Below are 21569 nucleotides of genomic sequence, written 5' to 3'. Positions count from 1 at the left end.
TGTTTGTGCAATGACAAAATTACCTAATGGCTTATTTCTCAGAGTGTATCCTTATTGTTAAGTGATGCATGATTGTATATGCAAAATGAGAGTTTTTGCCATTTGTATGCTATAGATTTTTTCTCTTTCTGTGGGTTTTTTGTTTAATTCCTATAAAATAAACATAAATAACATCATTAAAGCAAATATATATCTTGGTGAATTTTTTGTAAGGCAAAACTTTTGTAATCACTACTTAGATCAAGAAAAATTACTTGGTCATCCAGAAGCTGCTTCATCTGTCCCTCTCTGTGCCCAATTCAAAGTCATTACTTCCCTTAATCTTATACTTATTGCTCTCTGAAATATCTTCATAGTTTTATTATTTAGCTTTCCTATCTTCTCCCTAGGTAGTGACTTGTTGATGAATACACTTTCTCAATTTTGATTTAATTAATCTTTTCAACTTTAGTTAAAATTTTTATGTATAGTTTAAATATTTCCTATACCAAATTAATGAAGACATCTTATATTACTTTTGAAACTTTTATTGTTTTGTTTTTCAAACTTAGTCTTTGATACTAAGAAATCAATTTTTTTCCTCATATTTTGTTTTTTCCCCATATGGATATGCTATTTCCTAGCACCAGTTATTGAAAGTCTGTCATTTCTTCACTGCTCTGTAAGGCTATATTTTCCATAAAGCAAGTTTCCATATGTGCATGAGTCTTGGGTATATTTAACGTTCATTTATTTACTTATTTCTAGCAAATGGCAATTTCTGTCAAAGTCAATATATCAGGCAAAATAGGTTAATTGATCTAAATTCAGATTCAGAGACTTGTGTCTAGACTTAACATAATATCCTCTGCACACACCATGAGGGAGTAAACTTTATTTCTAGACTTTTTGCTTCCCTAAATTGAATAACCCATTGTCAAGAGTGGAATCAAACTAAAAGAAGCACTCCTGTCACTGAAGCAATGATCATAGGTTGAAGATAGCAGAGATGTTGTCTGCATATGTGCCATGGAAATTATCCCAAAGAAAGAAAGAAAGATATGACAAGTAGTAAATTTAATCATTTAATGTCCATAATAATTTGTATCTATTACCTCATTCACTTTCACAACAGTTTCAGAAATAATAGAATTCAGGCAACCCCTCTGGGCCCCCTCCCACTGTGGGAGATTTTCTGTCCATTTAATAAATCCTGCTTTAAAAAAAGAAGAAATAATAGAATTCAAACTTATTGCAATACTTTTAATATAAATTCTATATACACCAAATCCCAGTACAAATTTATATTTGTATTTGAACTCACAGAGTTGATTAAAAACAGAACTGAGAAAAGGATTCAGCAATTTCCCTAGGCTTGAAGTATGCATTTTCATTGCAATCACTCACTACTCTGTAATATAAACTCCAACGTGTTTCTAATTTTCTTCATGGTGATATAAAGAACTGATGTTGTGTTTGTCTGGTTTCCTCCTTTACACATTGTATGCCCTGCCACAATTATTCCAAACACTTATCTTCGTCACTGTGAGGCAGGAGGCACAAGTAGAGAATGACTTCTGCTGGCCATCAGCTGAAGGGATCCTAAGGACAGTAGAAAGAATAAAAACATAAGTTAAGATGATGAGCAGGAAGGTACCCAGCAAGCCTGATACTGAGATCACTGTTACAATGAATTCCATGAGGTCACTTTCTATACAGGACAGCCTAACAACAGCCAGCATATGACAGAAGAAATGTTTGACAAGGTTGGGACTGCAGAAGAACCCCTGAATATCAGTGCTGTTTCCATCAGAGAGATAAAAAAGCCTGCAGCTCAAACAGAGGCCACAAGTTGTCCACATACAATGTTGGTCATAAGCAGTGGATATTGTAGAGGGTTACAGATGGCAAGAAAGCAGTCATACCCCATCAAAGTGAGGATGATGCAGTTTGTGCCTCAAGTCCCAAGAAGAAACACATCTGTAAGGCACAACATGTGATTGAGATGCTTCTGTTCTTGGCCAGTAGATCTTCTAGCATCTTGGGTATGGTAGCCAATGTGTAGCAGGTCTCAGAGAAGGAGAGTGCACTGAGGAAGAGGTACATAGGGGTGTGGAGAGACCTGTCCACCCAAGTTAGGCCCATGATGGCCATTACCTGCAAGAGTGAGAAGCTAGAGGCAAAAGAAGACCACAAAGTGGAGTATCTGTACATGTGGGTAAACAGATAAACCAATGAGAATAAATTCTTTAAGGGTTGTTTGGTTGACCTTCATTGTTTTAATGTCTGAAATCTGAAAGAAACAACAAATAAACATTAAAGTATCCATTATTCATTGATATTACCATATGAAAGTTTTGCTCTCAATAAGACAAATTATCAGTTACAACACTCAACTGCTTTTTCATTTAGTTTAGCAAAACCATGTGTATGTAGGTGATGCATTTGTCCCACTTTTTGTTTACTAATTTTTCCCCTATTCAGCAATTAATTACTGATGACTTATTTTGTGGCAAGAAAGCTTGCCCTGGCTTATTGCTTCAAAAAATTACTGGCCGATAATATGAAAAGGGAGAAAATACTCCTTTCTGAACACTGAAAAAAATTAAGTGGCTGATAGACAGAGTTAGTTTCCAACATAGCAACTTCCACATAATGCATAGTCTGTAAATGTTTACAGAGTAAAGATTGATAATTGATTTCCTAGATACTTTAGGATGAAACTTGGATAATAAATTATAATTGTTGGAGAGGACCACAATCATTTTACTTTTTAAAGAAGTCATTTAAGTCCTAAAATATTAAAGGAAAGCACATGCTCTCACCCACCTACCATGAGAAGGAAGAAAGAAATATAGGAAGAAATCCAAAGAATTTATAGTAATTAATTAGAATATTTGGATGATCTTGATAAACTGACTCTTTATGCAAGCATAGAGGCGGTGGCAGTTGAGATTTTGTCCATTTCATTAATGCCAAGCTTAGCATCCAAAAAGATAAATGCTATTTAGTCATTGTAAGAATTTTTCAATAATTCAACATCAGATTTAATCTCAGATGCCTCTGATTTTGACAACACATTGCTTGTCCTTATATTTAACACATCCTTTCATCCTTGTAGCATATTGAGCAAATGTTTTTCCTGTACCATATGTCAGTATATTTAATAACTAGAGTTGGTAGCGTCTGCATTTTTCCAAATTCTTTCAAATGTTTATTGATTTTACTCTTCACAGCATAAATATAAAGTGGATAGGACAGCTGTGTAATGTGTAAGACAGGTATGATTACTTTACTGATTTTAAAAAGAAATAGTATCTCTAGGAAGTAATATATTTATATTGTTTTGACTTTAATTATGTATACTTTCTATTTCTCAATGCTTACTTTTTATCCTCAAGAGATAAGTCATATATTTCTGTATGTTTCAGAGATGGTAACAAGGAGCATGTTAAGAAGGTAATAAGTTGCAGTAAATTTTGGATGGATGGGTTAATCATCAAAAATGTGCTTAATTTATAAGCATTTTCTGTTTTACTTTGTTATCCAGCACTGTACAGCTTATGATTTTTTAGCATGGGGAGTAACAGACTTTCCATTCTAATTTGGTCTAGTTCAGGATAAGGTTAGGCATTCTCATGGCAGAATCTAGTTGAGAGATAAAGAGCCAGTTGAAAAACAGTCTAAATTATAAGTGGTTCCAGAAATAATCCACAACCCCATGAGCTCTATCTTATAGGTCTCTTTGGTTCCTTTCCTGTTAGATCTGGCAAGCCCTAAACATATTCTCTTACAACCATACGTGAATCACAGGATCTATTTTTTTTAATTTCCTATCAACTTTTTCTGTATTTGTTTCCCTTTCTCTCACTGTATCCACTCTCCTTATATGTGATAGTCATCTCCCATTGAGAACATTAGAGCGTTTTTCTGTCCTGTTGCCTAAGAGTATATCAGCAGGGACAGTGTCTACTAAAACTTTGGGCTTTCTCCTGAGGCTTCTTACTATAAACTTGTTTGGTATCCAAATTTAGTATCCTTGGGTTCCAAATCCACTTGCAGATTATTCTTCTGCTTTCCCCCCATAATCAGATTTCTGCAGCATTTTGGATTGTTCCAAAAGGCATCCTTTCCCTCCCAGAAATACTAGGTCACAATAGATCCCTTCTGCTTACCCCTAAGCCACTATGGAAAATTTCTTCCATCGGTAGAGCACTTCACACACCAAGGCTCTTAAACACATCTGACCCTTCATAGTAAATCTTTAAGAAAGACAATTATAGAGATTCAAAACTAAAATATTAGCTAAGAATATCAAAGGAAAAATGGAATATATTGGCAAAATAAGAAGTTGTTTTAGTACCTGGTGTCTTTAGTACAAAAACCAAGCTTTTTCTAACATACTATCTGAGAAACAGTCTGATTTCATAAAACATGTTCTATCCCTTCTAACACAGTTCAGGTGTGGAAAGTTGAGGTTGTTTTCAGAGTTGCTATTAAATTCAGAAATTTCAGATTCTTTGAAAATGCAAAGAATCGCCAACACAAATTCCAGAATAGGCCTCTTTAAAAAAGTTTAGTCACTACTTAACTGTGTACCAAATATTCACTTGGTGAATTATCAGCCCTGGAGTATAAATGTCTGAATTTCCTCTGTTTCTGGTATACTCTAAAATGTGTGTGTGTGTGTGTGTGCATGTAGGGAGGATGCTATATGCCACCTTAATCTCAATTGCCTCTGAAGTTGTCCCTAAATCCACTTATGTCAAATTTAATTTGGGATATAGAGCCACTGACATTTATACTGTGTGTGTCACACACACACACACACACACACACAAACCTTTCCAAAGTCAAAGAGAAATGGTGATTTGAAGAAAATATGCAATTGTATGTCAAAGATTCTTTCTTTTTGCAGTGACAATTAGTTATGAGGAGAAGAGAGTCAAATCATCTAGGATAATCTTCTGCCTTGTGTATTTTATCAGGCTCAAAAGCCAATTCACCATCACAGGTATACATTTCCCAAAGACAGTCTTCACATTGTTGCTGGAGACAACTCATAAGAGAAAGAAATTAACTTAGTATGAAAATTACTAGTCTGAAAAATCTAAATTCTTACCTTTATTGCTGTAAGCTTAGGGACACTGGGAACATCACTCCATCTTTTGAATTTGAATTTCCCCAGATGGGAAGTGATGAAGAAAGTCCTGAGTTTGTGCAAACTTCAGCTTTCTATGGCTCTGGAGTTGTGACATGAGGTGTGAAACCAGGCTATATATGCTGTGATCAGTCCCCACCACACACTAAATTACAATGGTTTAGAACATTTTTCCCCTACTAGTTTAGAGATATTGTCTGATTATTATCACATCTTGAGATTCTTCAGCTCTAGAGGTTTGGTTTTGTTTAGGAAACCCCAAGGGATTCCTCTCATCTTTCATCAGAGGGAGCAGAGAACTTTCTCATCCAACTTTGTAATTTACTCTCATTAGATTCAGAGTTTTGTGTAACACATCACTTGTAAAAATTCTTCTGGGACTCTCTGGGGATTTAAAACTTGCAGAGTTCTTATCCTGCCCTAAACAAGGCTTCCTGCTACTATGAGTTTTGTTTTAAGGGAGAGTGAATGAAGTTTACAATCCAAATACTCATGTAATTCAGTCTTTCACTGACAAAGATTTTTTCTTGTCCAGACTTAGCCAAGCTCCTCTAAGCCTTCTTTTCAGTTGGACTTTGAATTCAGACTTCAGTATCCTTCCTTGGCCCTGCATCATCCAGCTACAGCAAGAATCTTGCTAAGTCAACTTAGAGAGAATGCCCTACTCTTGATACCTGATCACCTTCAATATCTGATCAAATTCCTCATCCCCCACCATAACTCAGGTGATATTTGATCATCCTAGCCTGGCGTCAGGCTGAGGTGAGAGGATCACTTGAGGCTGGAGTTCAAAACCAGTTTGGGCAACATAGTAAGACCCCATAACTAAAAAAACAAACAAACAATGTGTATCATATATATTCATATATATATATATCTTTTAGAATATCATATTTATATACATGTAAATATCTTTTAGAACATCTCATATATATGCTTATAAATCTGGTTGATTAACTCATATTTATCTGTAACAAAAGTGTTTATAGCTTGATTGTAAAAAATGTTTTTACTATATCTTATATAAAAAAGAAAATGTCAAGTGTAAAAAAATAAATAAAAATATTTTCTATTTCATTGATCTGTCTCTCCAACCTGATTTGTTTATTTATTTATTTGAGTTGGGGTCTCTGTTGCCCAGGATGGAGTATAGCAGCACAATTATGGCCTTAGCCTTGAACACTTGTACTCAGGTGATCTTTCCATCTCAGCCTCCCGAGTTGCTGGGACTATAGATGCATGCCATCCCATGTTCAGCTGATTTTTATTTTCTAATTCTTTGTAGAAATGAGGTCTTGCTATATTGCCCAGACTGGTCTTAAACTCCTGAGCTCAAGCAGTCCTCCTACCATGGCCTCTCAAAAACTGGGATTACAGGCATAAGACACCATGCTAGGCCTATAAAAAGTAAAATTTTAATATAAAATTATTGATGAATCAAAATTACCTCATATATCCATGACTAATATATATTTTTGCTGAAACAAAAGTTTAGGAAAGAGAAGCCTATGTAAGATAGAAAATGCTTAAAGAATAACTTCTTTATTACAGGCAAACACCAGAGAAAATATTGTAACCTCCCGCCACAAAAGACCTAGACTCCATACTCATGAGTCTCTCACAAGGTGCCTCAGTGTCCTTGCTGGGGTGATGACAGAGAAGACTGGATAAGAACCTAGGATATCTGCAAACTGGTAATGAGCTTTCATTTTGATTCACTATTTGAGCTGTCTGTGGAAACTGGGATTTCCAGCTTCACCTAGAAGAGGTGAGGTGTCCCACCCCTCCACTATGGAGGTGTCAGAATAGTGGAAAGTCAGGACTTTCACCATCTTCTAGAAGTAACAGTCCTCATTGGTGTCCTCAGTGGTGTCAGTGGAGGATATGGGTACTATAAAAAGGCATCCCTCCAAGGTGGCTAACATAGAGTAAGCAAACAATTTTTTGGAGAACTGGAAATCCCATCCAGCTCAGCAGTAAGGAAGATGCTCTTCTCATCCCAGATGTCAACAGAGGCTGAGTAAGGAAACTGGACTTCTAGCCCAACCTGGTAGTAAAATATTAGTACTCTCACTTTCTCCTGCTGGAGGGAGTAAGAAGCCAGATAAAACAGAAGGTTTACATGAGATTCAGAGTGTCACAACACAATACCTCAAATATCCAGGTTCCAATAGAAAATCACTCATCACACCAAGAATCAGAAAAAATTTACATATTTTTTTCATATTTTCTGTTTCTTTGTAGAGACTTTTCATTTCTCTGTTGAGTGAATACAAAACAGGATAAATTCAAAGAATTCCACGCCAAGACACATTGTAGTCAAACTTCTGAAAACTAAAGACAAAAACGTTCTGAGATCAGCAGGAAAAAAAAAACATTTTATCTACAGAAGAAAAAATTGAATTACACTAGATTTCTCATCAGAAACTGTGTAAGACAGAAAGAAATGTTTCTAGCAATGATGAATATGTTTTTAGGATTCCATTAAAGCATGAGCACTTAACAGAAAAACCTGACTTCTCAGATTAGCCAACAGGTACAGTTTTCTATCACTTAATTGTTTGAATATCAGATACAAATGATCTAACTCTGACAATCATCTTATTTCAAGCTTTTAATATTAGAAAAATTACCAACTCATAGGTAAGACACAATTGGGGATACATAATGCAGTTTACTTTTCTCAAAGAACATATATCATGCTTTATTTATTCATAGTATCATATTACATTTGTAGTAGTTTATTTAACTTAAACACACATTCACCATAAAAATGGAAATAAAAGTTATGTTTATGATAGTAATAAGAACAGAGATTCACCCCCAAGTGAACTTACATGTCATTTTTAAAGCATCATAAATGAAGGTGATTTTGCAATGTATATTTTCTCTAAACATCAAATAGTACTTCACTCCTCTTCAATGTAAAATTATTTATCCAGAAGACTTTATTAAGCTTTATTTTCATTAATTTACATTATGAAATCAATATATTTTAAAATTGAGGTATTATTTACATAAAACAGAACATATAGATCATGAGTGTAGAGTTCACTGAATTTTGACAAATGTATATGCATAAACAATCACATCTGAATTCAAGATCTAGAACATTTTTAATCACTTCAGAGAGTTTCTTCATGGTCTTTTCCACTCAAAGCCCCAAGGAAAATTGAGCTGACTTCTATTGCCATTATAAATTTTCTTTTTCTGTCAGCTCAAAATGAAATTATATGGTATATGTATGATGTTTCTCTTTTCTTCCTCTCAATATAATGCTTTTTGTACTTATACATGTTTTGTCATGATTATTCCTTTTCATTGTATACATATTCTTTTTTTTTTTTTTTTTTTTGAGTTGGAGTCTCACTCTGTCACGCAGACTGGAGTGCAGTGTCCACTCCCAGCCACCGCAGCCTCACCTGCTGGGCTCCGGCGATCCTTCTGACTCAGCCTTCCCAGTAGCCGGAATTACAGGCATGCGCCACCATGCCTGGCTGATTTTTTGATTTATTGTAGAGATGAGGTCTCGCTGCCCAGGTGGGTCTCGAACCCGCGGGCTCAGGCAATCCCCTCACCTCAGCCTCCCAAAGGCGTGGAATTACAGGCTGAGCCACCGAGCCCGGCTTGTATACATATTCCACACTTAGTTTATTTGTTTACCTGTTATGAAAATTTGTGTTGTTTTTAATTTTTCATTATTATGAATGAAGCACTAAAGCGTATCCCTACAAGTATGAATGGAATATACATACTATGTCTATGTTTAGCTTAATAGAAATTGTTATTTCTTGTAGAGTGGTTACATCATTTTTTTCCTCTATTCTGCTCCTTGATGAGTAGTTTTTAATATGGATAGTTTGATTTATTAACTTTTTAAATGTCTTTTTAAAAAATGTTCAGGTTATAAAGTCTTTTCCTACCCCGAGATAATGACACTATTCTCCTATGTTTTATTTTAGTTACTCTATACTTCTCTGTTTATGTCTGTGCTTCATTTCTTATAATATATATAAGATTAAGTGGGAACTACTTTATTTTATTTTATTTTGCTTTATGTCTTGTTTTCTTTTTTATGAGAAATCAGGATTTATTGAGAGGACAGAAAATCTCCCACAGTAGGAGGAGACCCAAAGGGTTACCCTGTTTTATTTTTCTTATGACAAAGTGTAGTTGTTTCAGTAATATTTCCTGGAAAGATTTTATTTTCTTCATTAAATTGCATAGTCAACTTTGTGGAAGTTAAATCGACTGTATATGTATGTGATTATTTTCTATTTTTCCTTTATCAACGATTTTGCCAATAGCACACTATTTTCATTATTGTTGTCCTATGGTAATTTTGAAATCAGAGTTTAAATTGTCTAAGTTTCCTTTCCCAAGATTTCTTAGGTTTTTGTGACTTCATATAAATTTTAGAAATAGCTTGTCAATTTCTACAACACAGCCTGCTGGAATTTTGATTAAGAGGGCATTAGATACATAGATTAAATATCTCCATATTTCAGTTTTCTTTATTTTTAATTCATTAATTTTGTGGTTTTAAGTGTAGAATACACTTAAATTTAATTGTAACTGTTTCATGTTTTTGGTGCTACTAAAATCAACATTTAAAATTTTTATTTTTTATTTATGTTATCAATATAAAGAAAAGCAATTAATGTGAGATATCACCTAAAAAGGGAGTTAGGAATGGTGTGAAGAAATCTGACAGTTCTTCCCATAGATAAATGTTATGTAACATGAATAAAAATATTAAAGACAACTATTTGAAGCCACTGGAAAATAAACAAAGTCAGTCAGAAACTTGAGAAGCAGTTACATAAAAATATTGCTATTTTATTATATAAAGCTAGAACTGTGAGTTGGAAGTTTTCTTGCCTAAGAACAGTTGCTAGTATACTCACTCCAACCCCCAACAGGGCAGATCATGTCATTTAAAGCAGAAGCAAATTTGAAAGTTTAAAAGGAAAATTTTGTAAATGAGAGGGCTACAAAAGACTGAAATACCAAACCTGAGTATTATCTCTAACTTGTTACCAGGAAGCTCAGTGAAAACAACACACACACACACAAAGATAAATATATTCTTAAAAGACAAAATGATTCTTGATAACATTTGTGAGTTTGATATACCTTCAGCTGAGTGTATTCCTCTACTACCACACAGATTTGAAGGCTGCAAATGAACGTGATATTGACTTGTCTGAGAGCAGAAGTAAGGAGTATCAAAGCAATCACAGATTCAAGAAAATTACAAAGAATGAATCTCAAGATCTGAGAGTAAACTCTGGGTAAATATTTGCTAATAGCTAAACTACATATACTGATGGCTAAACAATGCATGCATGGTGGAGATAACCAGGAGGCCAGACTAGAAAAGAAAGACAAAATAAAAGAAGCAGCATCTTGAAACCAAAGAATCTGAGCCGCGACATCAACTGCTGCAAGCAGTAGTTGAGAAGCATTTTGTATTTTTTAGTCCAGGGAAGTTAACTGCCTATTAGATACACAAAAAAGAACAATTCCCAGGAAAAAAATTAAGAATTACTACAATGTCTTTTTAAAAATACTCTCTTTTCAACCACAAATATTTACTTATTGAAATTTTAGGGGGAGTCAGGAAGATGGCAGCCGAGACAGTCGGACTATGTGAGTCCCCATGTGAGTGAGTGTATGGAAAATTTTGTGTACATGCTGGTGAGTGAGTGGGCGTGTGAGAGACTGATGGAGTGAGGACTAGGGAGCTAACAGTCAGGGGTCTCCTGGTGCAGTGGCTGGTGCCAGAGCAGTTGGGCTCGGACACTAGCTATTCCTGGGATGCAGAAGCTGAACACCATTTTCTTTTTTTTTTTCTTTTCTTTTTTAATCAGCAAACCCACCCTGGGAAGAAAACGCTGGGAGATATTGTCTAAGTGGGGCTCGTGAGAGGGTGGCCAGGCTCCGGGTGCAACAGCTGATGCTGCAGCTTCTCTACTTTTTCCCTGCCTCTTTCCAGGTCTCAGAAACTGAGTGCCATTTTTTTTTAAACAGACAGAAGTTTTCCTTTGAAAAAGCAGTGGGAGAAACTATCGCCCCAGGCTCTCCCTCACCATTGAAGCAGGAGAGAGACTGCCAGCTCCTGGCTTTGTCTCACCACTTCAGCACTTGGCAGGGCTCTGGTAGGGACTGCGGAGGGAGAACAGAGGCAAGTTCCCATGGAAGAGGACAAGAGAGGAACCCCACCACCATCTTGAAGGTGAGACAGGAACGTGCTCCAACTTGCTCACCACAACGCAACAGATCCGATCTCTGTGACCGGTGGATCAACTACTCAGGGATTGATTGTGTCCCAGAGGAAATATCCTGAGAGACAAACTTCAGAGGGACCAGACGAGTTCTGAGTTCCAGGCATCCCATCTCCTACCCTGATTCAGCCATGGGACAAAGGTCGTGGCCAGAAAAGGATGAGGAACAACTCCAAAGAGATCAGTGGTGAGTCCAGGGCTGACCCAAACCCTCTCTTCTCCAGCAATCCTCTGACTGTTAGACCCACACAGCTGAGCCACGACTGAGAGGGACAAACCCAGGCAGAGCCTGGACATCAGTCACAATAGGAGAACTCCATTCCAGGATAGGCCTGACTGGGGCATCCCCATTGAGAGTACATACCTGGGGAAGAGACAATCCCATACCTCCCCATGGGAGGAGTTCTCCCTGACCATACAAAAGTGGGAGGGGAGGGGAGGACTGCAGCCCCACCCACCACCACTGTCCCTCCTCCTTCCATGCTTCATTCCTTGAGGAGAAAGTGAAAGAGGTGGTTTTGCAGGAGTGACCTGATTAGAGGAACAATTACAGAGCATGCAACAAGAGGGCAGGGATTTTTTTTTAATTTTCAATTTTAAAAACATTTTGATTGTTTGCTAACTATGTATTTTTAAAATATTTTTCCTTTGTGCATGTGAGGATTTGATCTGCATCCCCCCCAATTTTTTTCTTTTCTTTTCCTTTTCTGTCTCTTTTTTCTTTTATTTATCATTTTCTGTTTATGTGTGTATGTGAAGGATTGAGTGTTCATCTTTTGATTTTGTTGTTGGTGGTTTTTGCTCTTTTGTTCTTCTGGGTTTTTTAATATTCATTTTTTATAGGTTAAGGTTTGTGTCAATATATGTGTGAGGGTTTGGCCTGAATCATTATTATTATTATTATTATTATTATTATTATTTTACTCTGGTCTTTCTGGTTTTCTTCTCTATTCACTTTGAGCTAGGCATGTATGTGTGTTTAGTTTTTTTGCTTGCTTTATTTTGCTTTGTTGTTATTCCAGTTTGTTTTAAGGTGTGTGTGTGTTTGTGTTCAATTGCTTTTACATGGGTTTCTGCTTTGCATCATCATATAGAGTGGTGGTGGGGAGTGGGCCTCAGGGAACACATACCACAGTAAGTGAGCATTTTAGTTAGCAAATAGTTTCTGATTCCTTGTGCCCCATCCCCTAGTTTATTCAAATTTCAAAAACTACAAGAGACAGCAAAGCTTCCAATTCACCATCCTATTTCAAAATAGAACAAATCCAGAGCCCAAATCAGGGAAGAATAGATGACTGAGCAAACATCAGAAAGGAAAGCCTTTCCTGTTGACACTGAATAACAGAACTTAAAAACAAAACAAAACAAAAACAAGAGATCTGTCACAAATGAGGAAAAGTCAAAGGAAGACGTCAGGCAATTCCAAGTCTAACAAAGACAAAACTCCAGAGAAATCAGACCTTAGTGCCCAAACAATGGAAGTCACCAACAACTGGCCCCAGAATACAACAGGGATCAAGGAATGGTTGGAAAGAGTGAACAAGACCTAAGAAAGACAAGATGCAACACTGAAAGCACTTGTAACAGAAATTCTGGCAATAAAAATTTCATCCAGAAAATAACAAGATGGTAAGCATAGAAAGCAGAATTAATCTAGCTGAAGAAAGAATCTCAGATTGAAGACCAGAACATGGAATTAACCAGATCTGTAAAAAGCATAGAAAGAAAACTCAGAAAGAAAGAACAAAGCCTACAAGAGATGTGTGATTATATCAAGAGGCCGAACCTATGCCTGATTGGTATCCCAGAAGAAGAAAGAGAAAATGAGAACAACTTGGAACAAATATTCCAGGAGACAATCCAAGAAAACTTTCCCCCTCTCACCAGAGATGTGACCAACCAAGCATAAGAGATACAGAGAATCCCCACAAGACATAAAATGAGAATACCAACCGATAGACACATAGTAATTCACCTACACAAAGTAGGCACAAAAGAAAAAAATCCTAAAGGAAGCAAGAGGGAAAGGTCAGACTACCCACCAGGGAAAACCAACCAGAATGACAGAAGACCTATTGGCAGAAACACTACAAGTAAGAAGAGACTGGAGTCCTATATTCAAAGTCCTCAAAGAAAAGCAATTTCAACCTAGAATTTCCTATTCAGCCAAGCTCAGCTTCATCAGTGATGGAGAATTAAAATCCTTCCCAGACATCCAATCCCTAAGAGATTATGCAGCTTCCAGACCAGCTCTACAGGAGACACTTAAAAAGGTATTAAGCACAGAAGAAAGAAAAAAAGAATGACCACAATTTCCCAAGAGAACAGCAGAGCACAGAATCAACAGAGAATACAGCACAACAAGAAACTTGAAAACACACACATGCAACAACCCCAAAGCCAAAAGAAAACAAGCAAACAAAGAAAATACTTTATAAGAACTTTATGACAGGGATAAGCAATCACATTCCAATAATCAGCCTGAATGTGAATGGACTAAATGCACCACTGAAAAGGCACAGAATGGCAGACTGGATAAGAAACCATGACCCAATTATTTGCTACATCCAGGAGACTCATCTCACCACAATGGACACACACAGACTCAAAGTTAAAGGATGGAAAACAAATTTCTGGCACATGGATCACAAAAGAAGGCAGGAGTTGTAATCTTAATATCAGACAAAACAACCTTTGAGCTATCAAAAATTTTATTTTTATTTTTTTGAGTAGGAGTCTCACTCTGTCACCCAGACTGGAGTGCAGTAGCCACTCGTGGCCACCGCAGCCTCGACCTGCTGGGCTCCGGCAATCCTTCCACCTCAGCCTTCCAAGTAGCCAGAACTGCAGGTGTGTGCTACCACGCCCAGCTGATTTTTTGATTTATTGTAAATCTGCCCAGGCGGGTCTCGAACCCACAGGCTCAGGCAATCCACTCACCTCAGCGTCCCAAAGGCGTGGGATTACAGGCTGAGCCACCGAGCCTGGCATTATCAAAAATTTTAAAAGATGCAAAAGGACACTACATAATGATAAAAGGTTCAATACATCAACAAGAAACATCCACCCTAAACATATAAGCACCCAACACAGGAGCACCAGCATTTATGAAGCAACTATTAAGTAAACTAAAAAAGATATTGACTCTATCACTATTATGCAGGGGACTTGAATTTCCTACTAATAGACCTAGATAGATCAAAAAGGCAAAAAAATCAAAAAGGACATTCAGAACCTAAACTTGACCCTTGACCAAATGGATTTATTCAATACCCACAAATTATTACACCAGACAGACACAGAATATACATTCTACTCATCACCACATGGAATGTATTCCATGATCAATCACATCCTTGGCCATAAATCAAGCATAAACAAATTCCATAAGGTTGAAATCTTGCCATGCACAATCTCAGACTACAGCGGAATAAAAAAAATATATATCAACACCAACAACATTTTCCCAAAGCCTACAAGGACATGGACTCTAAACAGTCTGACACTGAACAACTACTGGGTCAACACTGAAATCAAAGCAGAAATTAAAGGACTCCTGGAAACAATTGAAAATGAAGAAACATCTTACCAAAACCTCTGGGATGCCATGAAAACAGTTCTAAGAGGGCAATTCTTAACTCTATGTGAACACATCAAGAAAATGGAAAGATCAGAAGTTAAGAGCCTAACAAATCACCTAAGAGAGCTGGTAAGAGAAGACCACCATAACCCCAACTTTAGCAGAAGAATTCATATCACCAAAATAAGAGCCCAAATGCGAGACATAGAAGACAAAAATATTATAGAAAACATAACCAAAACAAAAAGCTGGTTCTTTGAAAGAATCAACAAGATTGATGAAATTCTAGCCAGAATGATCAAGAAAAAGAGAGAAAAAGCCCAAATAAACACAACAAGAAATACAAAAGATCAACTCACAGCTGACCCTGAAGAAATACAAAAGACTATCAGAGATTACTAAGTACACCTGTATGGCAACAAACTTAAAATGGAGGACTTTCTGACATCACACAACCTCCCCAGGTTGAAACAGGAAGACACTGAGGCACTAAATAGACCAATAACAATCCAGGAAATTGACTATGTCATAAGAAACCTACCTACAAGAAAAATCCCTGGACCAGATGGCTTTCCAGCAGAATATTACAGAACATACAAGGAGGAGATGATACCAATCCTATTGAATGTACTCCAGGCAATTGAGAAAGATGGAATTTGCCCCAAATCATTTTACGAAGCTAACATCACACTGATATCCAAACTGGGTAAAGATCCAACAAAAAAATAGAACCACAGGTCAATATCCTTTATAAACATAGAAGAAAAATCCTCAATGAGATTCTCGAAAATTGGATCCATTATCACACCTCAAAAATCATCCACTATGACCAAGTAGGCTTCATCCCCAGGATACAGGGCTGGTTCAACATTTGCAAGACCATAAATGTCATTAAATGCATCAACAGATGTAAAAACAAGAACCACATGATTATCTCATTAGATGCAGAAAAGGCTTTTGATAAAATCTAGCATCCCTTCTTGATAAAAACCCTCAAACACCTAGGTACAGAAGGAACATACCTCTAAATAGTAAGTGCCATCTACGATAAACCCACAGCTAGCATATTGCTAAATGGACAAAAACTGGAAACATTTCCCCTGAAAACTGAAACAAGACAAGGCTACCCACTCTCACACCTCTTGTTCAACATTGAGTTGGAAGTTCTAGCTAGGGCAATTAGACAGAAGAAGGAAATCAGGGATATCCAAATAAGAAAAGAGGAAGTCAAGTTATACCTCTTTGCTGATGATATGATTCTATACCTTGAAAATCCAAGAGAATCTGTCAAAAACCTGCTTGAACTGAGAAACAACTTGGCAAAGTCACAGGGTAAAAAATAAATGTGCAAAAGACAGTTGCATTCCTATACACCGACAACAAGCAGGCAGAGACCCAAATTAAAAATCATAATCCTATTCACATAGCCACACAAAAAATGAAATACTTCGGTATCTTCCTAAACAGAGAAGTGAAAGAACTTTACAATGAGAACTACAAAACACAGCTCAAAGAAATCCAAGAAGACACAAACAAATGGAAAAATATTCCATGATCATGGATAGGAAGAGTCAACATTGTTAAAATGTCCATCCTACCAAAGGCAATCTACAGAGTCAATGTAATACCCATTAAGTTACCTACATCTTTCTTCTCAGACCTGTATATGACAGTACAGAAATTCATATGGAAACATAAATGACCACGAATAGCAAAAAAATCTTTAGCAAAAAAACAAAACACAAAAAACCAAAAACCAAAAACTGGAGATATCACATTTCTAGACTTCAAACTTTATTATAAGGCTACAGTAATCAAAACAGCCTTCTATTGGTACAGGAACAGGCACATAGACTAATGGAACAGAATAGAGATTCTGGAAGCAAAGCCTTAATTCCTCACTCAACTCATCTTTGACAAAGCCTACTACAACAACCACTGGGGAGAGGAGAACCTATTCAGCAAATGGTGCTGGGAAAACTGGCTAATCACGTGCAGAAGATTGAAACAGGGACCCCTACCTATCACCATACACAAAAATTAACTCTCAATGGATCAAAGACCTAAACATAAAGCCTCAAAATATAAGAATCTTAGAAAATGCAGGAGACACCCTTATGGAAATTGGAACTGGCAACCAATTCCTATTCTTAAGGCCAATATCTTAAGAAATAAGAAAGTTAAGTGGGATCTCATCAAACTAATGAATTTCTGCAAAGCAAAAAAAAAAAAACTATCAAGAGAGCAGGGAGATAGCACACAGAATGGGAAAAGATATTTGCCAACTGTATATCTGACAAAGGCCTAACATCTAGGATCTACAAGGAACTCAAATGTGCCAAAAGGAAAAAAACAGCTCCATTAAAAAGTGGGCAAAGACATGAATAGATACTTTACAAAAGAAGGTAAATGGACAGCCAACAGACACATGAAAAAGTGCTCAGCTTCACTCATTATCAGAGAAATGCAAATCAAAACCACATTGAGATAACACCTAACCCCAGTAAGAATGGCCACCATTCATAAAACAAACAACAACAGATGCTTGCGAGGATGTGGAGAAAAAAGAATGCTTCTACACTGCTGGTGGGATTGCAAATGAGTGCAACCTCTCTAGAAGACAGTGTGGCAATTTCTGAAAGTACTAGAAATTGACCTTCCATATGACCTAGAAATTCTCCTATTGGGAATATACTGGAGGAACTCAAATCATTCTACAAAAAAGATACCTGCACATGTATGTTTGTTCCAGCTTATTCACAACAGTAAAAACATGGAACCAACCATGTCGCCCATCAAAGCTGAACTGGATTTTAAAAATGTGGTACACAATGGAATATTATGCTGTCGTGAAGAAAGACAAACGTGAATTTTGCAGCAACTTGGATGGATTTGGAATCAATCATACTCAGTGATCTATCACAGAAACAAAGAACAGAGTACCATATGCTCTCACTCATAAGCAGAACTTGAACAATTATAATACTATAAGAAAGGGATTGGCAGTAGTGGGAAATTCCCAGGGGAGGGGGGTGGGATTGGCAGTTGAGGGAAACTGCTAGGGGAGGGTGGAGCATACCTCATCAACAAGGGTACCTGCATAATCAACGTTTGTATACCTATCCCAGAATTGTATCCCACATCTTTATAATAAAAAAATTAAATGAAAATTAAATGAAAAACAATCCATACACAGAAAAAAATTAGCTTATATAAATTGATTGCAAGTACACTCAAAATTTGGATTATGCATTATTTATGCCAGGTATTAAAAATATGTTGAAGTAATAAAAGTGAAATACAGTAATAAAAAGTAAACATATAGATTGCTAGTTAAACGTAAAAAATTATTATTTTTTGTTTTGTTTTGTTTTTTTGAGTTGGAGTCTCACTCTGTAGCCCAGACTGGAGTGCAGTGGCTGCTCCCAGCCACTGCAGCCTTGACCTGCTGGGCTTTGGCGATTCTTCCACCTCAGCCCTCCAAGTAGCTGGAACTACAGGCGCGTGCTACCACGCCTGGCTAATTTTTTGATTTATTGTAGAGACGAGGTCTCGCCAAGTTGCCCAGGTGGGTCTTGAACCCGGGGGCTCAAGCAATCCACTCACCTCAGCTTCCAAAGTGCAGGATTGCAGGCTGAGCCACCAAGCCCGGTGTAAAACATTATTTTAAAAAACAATTGTATGCTGGTGGGCCGGGCATAGCTCTGGAGCTGGCTTCTCAGGGCGCGGGCCGGAAGCCAAGCAAGCGCGGAGCAGAGCGGGCAGGTGTCGGCAGCGTGGAGCCTGTGGAAGCTAAACGATAATAAGAGTATCTGTGGAGAATACTGGAAGCTCAGTGGATTCAAAATCCATTAAAAATTCAGAAACAAAGATCATACATGGAAGTAAATCAATGGATACTGGAATATCCTTGGACAATAGCTACAAAATGGATTATCCTGAAATGGGTTTATGTATAATCATTAATAATAAGAACTTTCATAAAAGCACAGGAATGGCGGCTCGCTCTGGTACAGATGTAGATGCAGCAAACCTCAGGGAAACATTCATGAACTTGAAATACGAAGTCAAGAATAAAAATGATTTGACCCGTGAAGAAATTATGGAAGTAATGTACAATGTTTATAAAGAAGATCACAGCAAAAGGAGCAGTTTTGTTTGCGTGCTTCTGAGCCATGGTGAAGAAGGAGTAATTTTTGGAACAAATGACCTCTTGACTTGAAAAAAATAACAAGTTTTTTCAGAGGGGATTACTGTAGAAGTCTAACTGGAAAACCCAAACTTTTCATTATTCAGGCCTGCCGAGGTACAGAACTGGACTTTGGCATTGAGACCGACAGCGGTATTTATGATGATATGGCATGTCAGAAAATTCCAGTGGAGGCCGACTTCTTGTATGCATACTTCACAGCACCTGGTTACTATTCCTGGCGAAATTCAAAAGATGGGTCCTGGTTTATCTAGTCACTGTGTGCCATGCTGAAACAGTATGCTAACAAGCTGAAGTTCATGCACATTCTTACCCGGGTTAACCGAATGGTGGCAACAGAATTTGAGTCCTTTTCTTTTGACATTACTTTTCATGCAAAGAAACAGATTCCTTGTATTGTGTCCATGCTCACAAAAGAGCTATATTTTTATCACTAAAGAATTGATTGGTTGTTTGGGGTTTTTTTAGTTTATGCCAAGTGAGAAAACAGTGTAACTGGTTCTGTATTTCCCCCCTCATTTAAATCTAGCTTAATGACTCAAATGGTACTTTGAGACATACCACTTTCATAGAGTAGAACCAATACAAAGCTACCTCAAACTCAGTCAGGTAGTCAAAAGTGAATTTGATTAGGAGTAAGTAAAAATGAATAATGGTGCAGTCATGAGAAGAAATGTTTGTAAATTTATAGCTTTCATAATTTACAAGTTTTAGTGATGCTATGCCATGAATTTTCAAGTAATTATGAAAAAGTTAAAATTGCAATAATGAATTTTAATGATATCCTTCCACTTGAGACTGTGCATTCTAGTTTTTGTCAAACTATAGAAATGATTATATGGAGGTACATAGGGATCCATGGGTATGAGCAAAGTTTCAAACCTTTAATTTAAAAGGTGTATACAAAGATGAGTCAACTCCATTTTTATTTGAGATACGCTTTATTTGAGATTATGATTTTGTGGTATTTGTCCTGAGCATGTCTTTCGTCTTAAAAAGAAATCATGTTTCATATTGAAAAAGAAACTGAAGGTTTTATTTGAGAAAGAGCGTGAGCTGAGCAAATGAAGTTGACTGTTTTAAAGCTAAAACACAACATTTGCAGAGGGATGGAGTTATAACTAAGGTGCTGAAATGCAGCTGATCTACCAGCATAAATATCTTCTGACTTGTTCCTGTGCAACTCAGTTGAGTTTTATATACCAGCAAAATATTTGCAGAGCTATCATGTATAAACCTCAAGCTATTGATTATTAGCAGAATAATATGAAAAAAATTCTGTAGGAGCATATTCAAATACAAATTACATAATGAATAGTAGGATGTGAGGAAAGAATAAGCAATTGATGGGCTGAGCTCTCTGTAATTGGGGAGCAGATGATTTGAGCCTGAGCAGAATCATGGCACAGCCTGTTCCACGGTTGTAGACAGACCATGCCTTCAGAAAAGGCCACCAACTGGTTTCTTCCTGCATACTGGTGCGTGGCGAATGCCCCCAAGGCACGAATCACCAAGTAAGAAACTTCCAAAATGGAAATTTTCCAAAGGTGGTGAGTCACAATAAAAATCATAGTGCTCTTTGTAGTAAAATGTTTAATTAAGCATGTTAAGTTATTTCTATTGAAGTTTACAATCAAAGGAAAATAGTAACATTTTATACTGTTCACTGTAATAAAAGGATCATGGCACACAGGACTGTAGCCTCATCATTCAGTCGGAGCCTCTCTGGTGCATGGGAAGCTGAAGGCCGGAGCTCAGGACTTAGCCGGGGAGGGCGGCTCGAAGTGTCCTCATGCACGGAGGTGTGGGCAGGTTCTGCACTATCATGTCTCACAGACTTTCAGTTTGACATTTCACATGAGCTTTCTTTTTGCTCAAAGAAAGGAAGCCACATTTATAAATGACAGCCATTTGTTCTGACTAGATCTGTAACATTTTCTAAGTAAATATAGCATGTGATGGTATCTTAGGATGTACTTCTGTGTGACAATTTTATAAAAATTTGTTGTTTTGCAATTTTATTTCAAAATATACATTTAAACTTAAAATTAAAAAAACAACAATTGTAAACCTGGTATCAAAATAAAGAAACAATAAAACAACAAAGAAAACTATAGGCCAATATGATAAACAGAGATACAAATATTCTCAACAAAATGTTAAAAATTATATCCACCAGCACATCAAACATATGATACACCATGATCAAGTGGAATTTGTACCAGGAATGCAAGGATAGTTCAACATACACAAATCAATAATGTGATGCATCACATTAACAGAATGAAGGACAAAAACCATATGATTATCTCAAAAGGTGCATAAAAAGCTTTTAATAAAATTCAACATTCC

General features: G+C 36.8%; 2 pseudogenes across 1 annotated transcript; one reads left to right on the top strand and one right to left on the bottom strand.

The window, feature by feature from the left end:
* Positions 1-1051: 1051 nt before the first annotated feature.
* Positions 1052-2308, bottom strand: LOC110594411 (annotated as a pseudogene).
* A 16501-nt stretch (positions 2309-18809) lies between these two features.
* On the top strand, positions 18810-20075 carry LOC103275035 (annotated as a pseudogene). Its single transcript, XR_002481241.1, has one exon. The product of XR_002481241.1 is annotated as a caspase-3-like (transcript).
* Positions 20076-21569: the final 1494 nt, after the last annotated feature.

The sequence above is a fragment of the Carlito syrichta genome, unplaced genomic scaffold (assembly GCF_000164805.1).
Source record: "Carlito syrichta isolate Samal-C Ts95f unplaced genomic scaffold, Tarsius_syrichta-2.0.1 Scaffold315177, whole genome shotgun sequence".
NCBI classification, from domain to species: domain Eukaryota; kingdom Metazoa; phylum Chordata; class Mammalia; order Primates; family Tarsiidae; genus Carlito; species Carlito syrichta.
The sequence above is the reverse complement of the archived record's forward strand: the minus strand, read 5'-3'. Positions and strand labels throughout refer to the sequence as shown.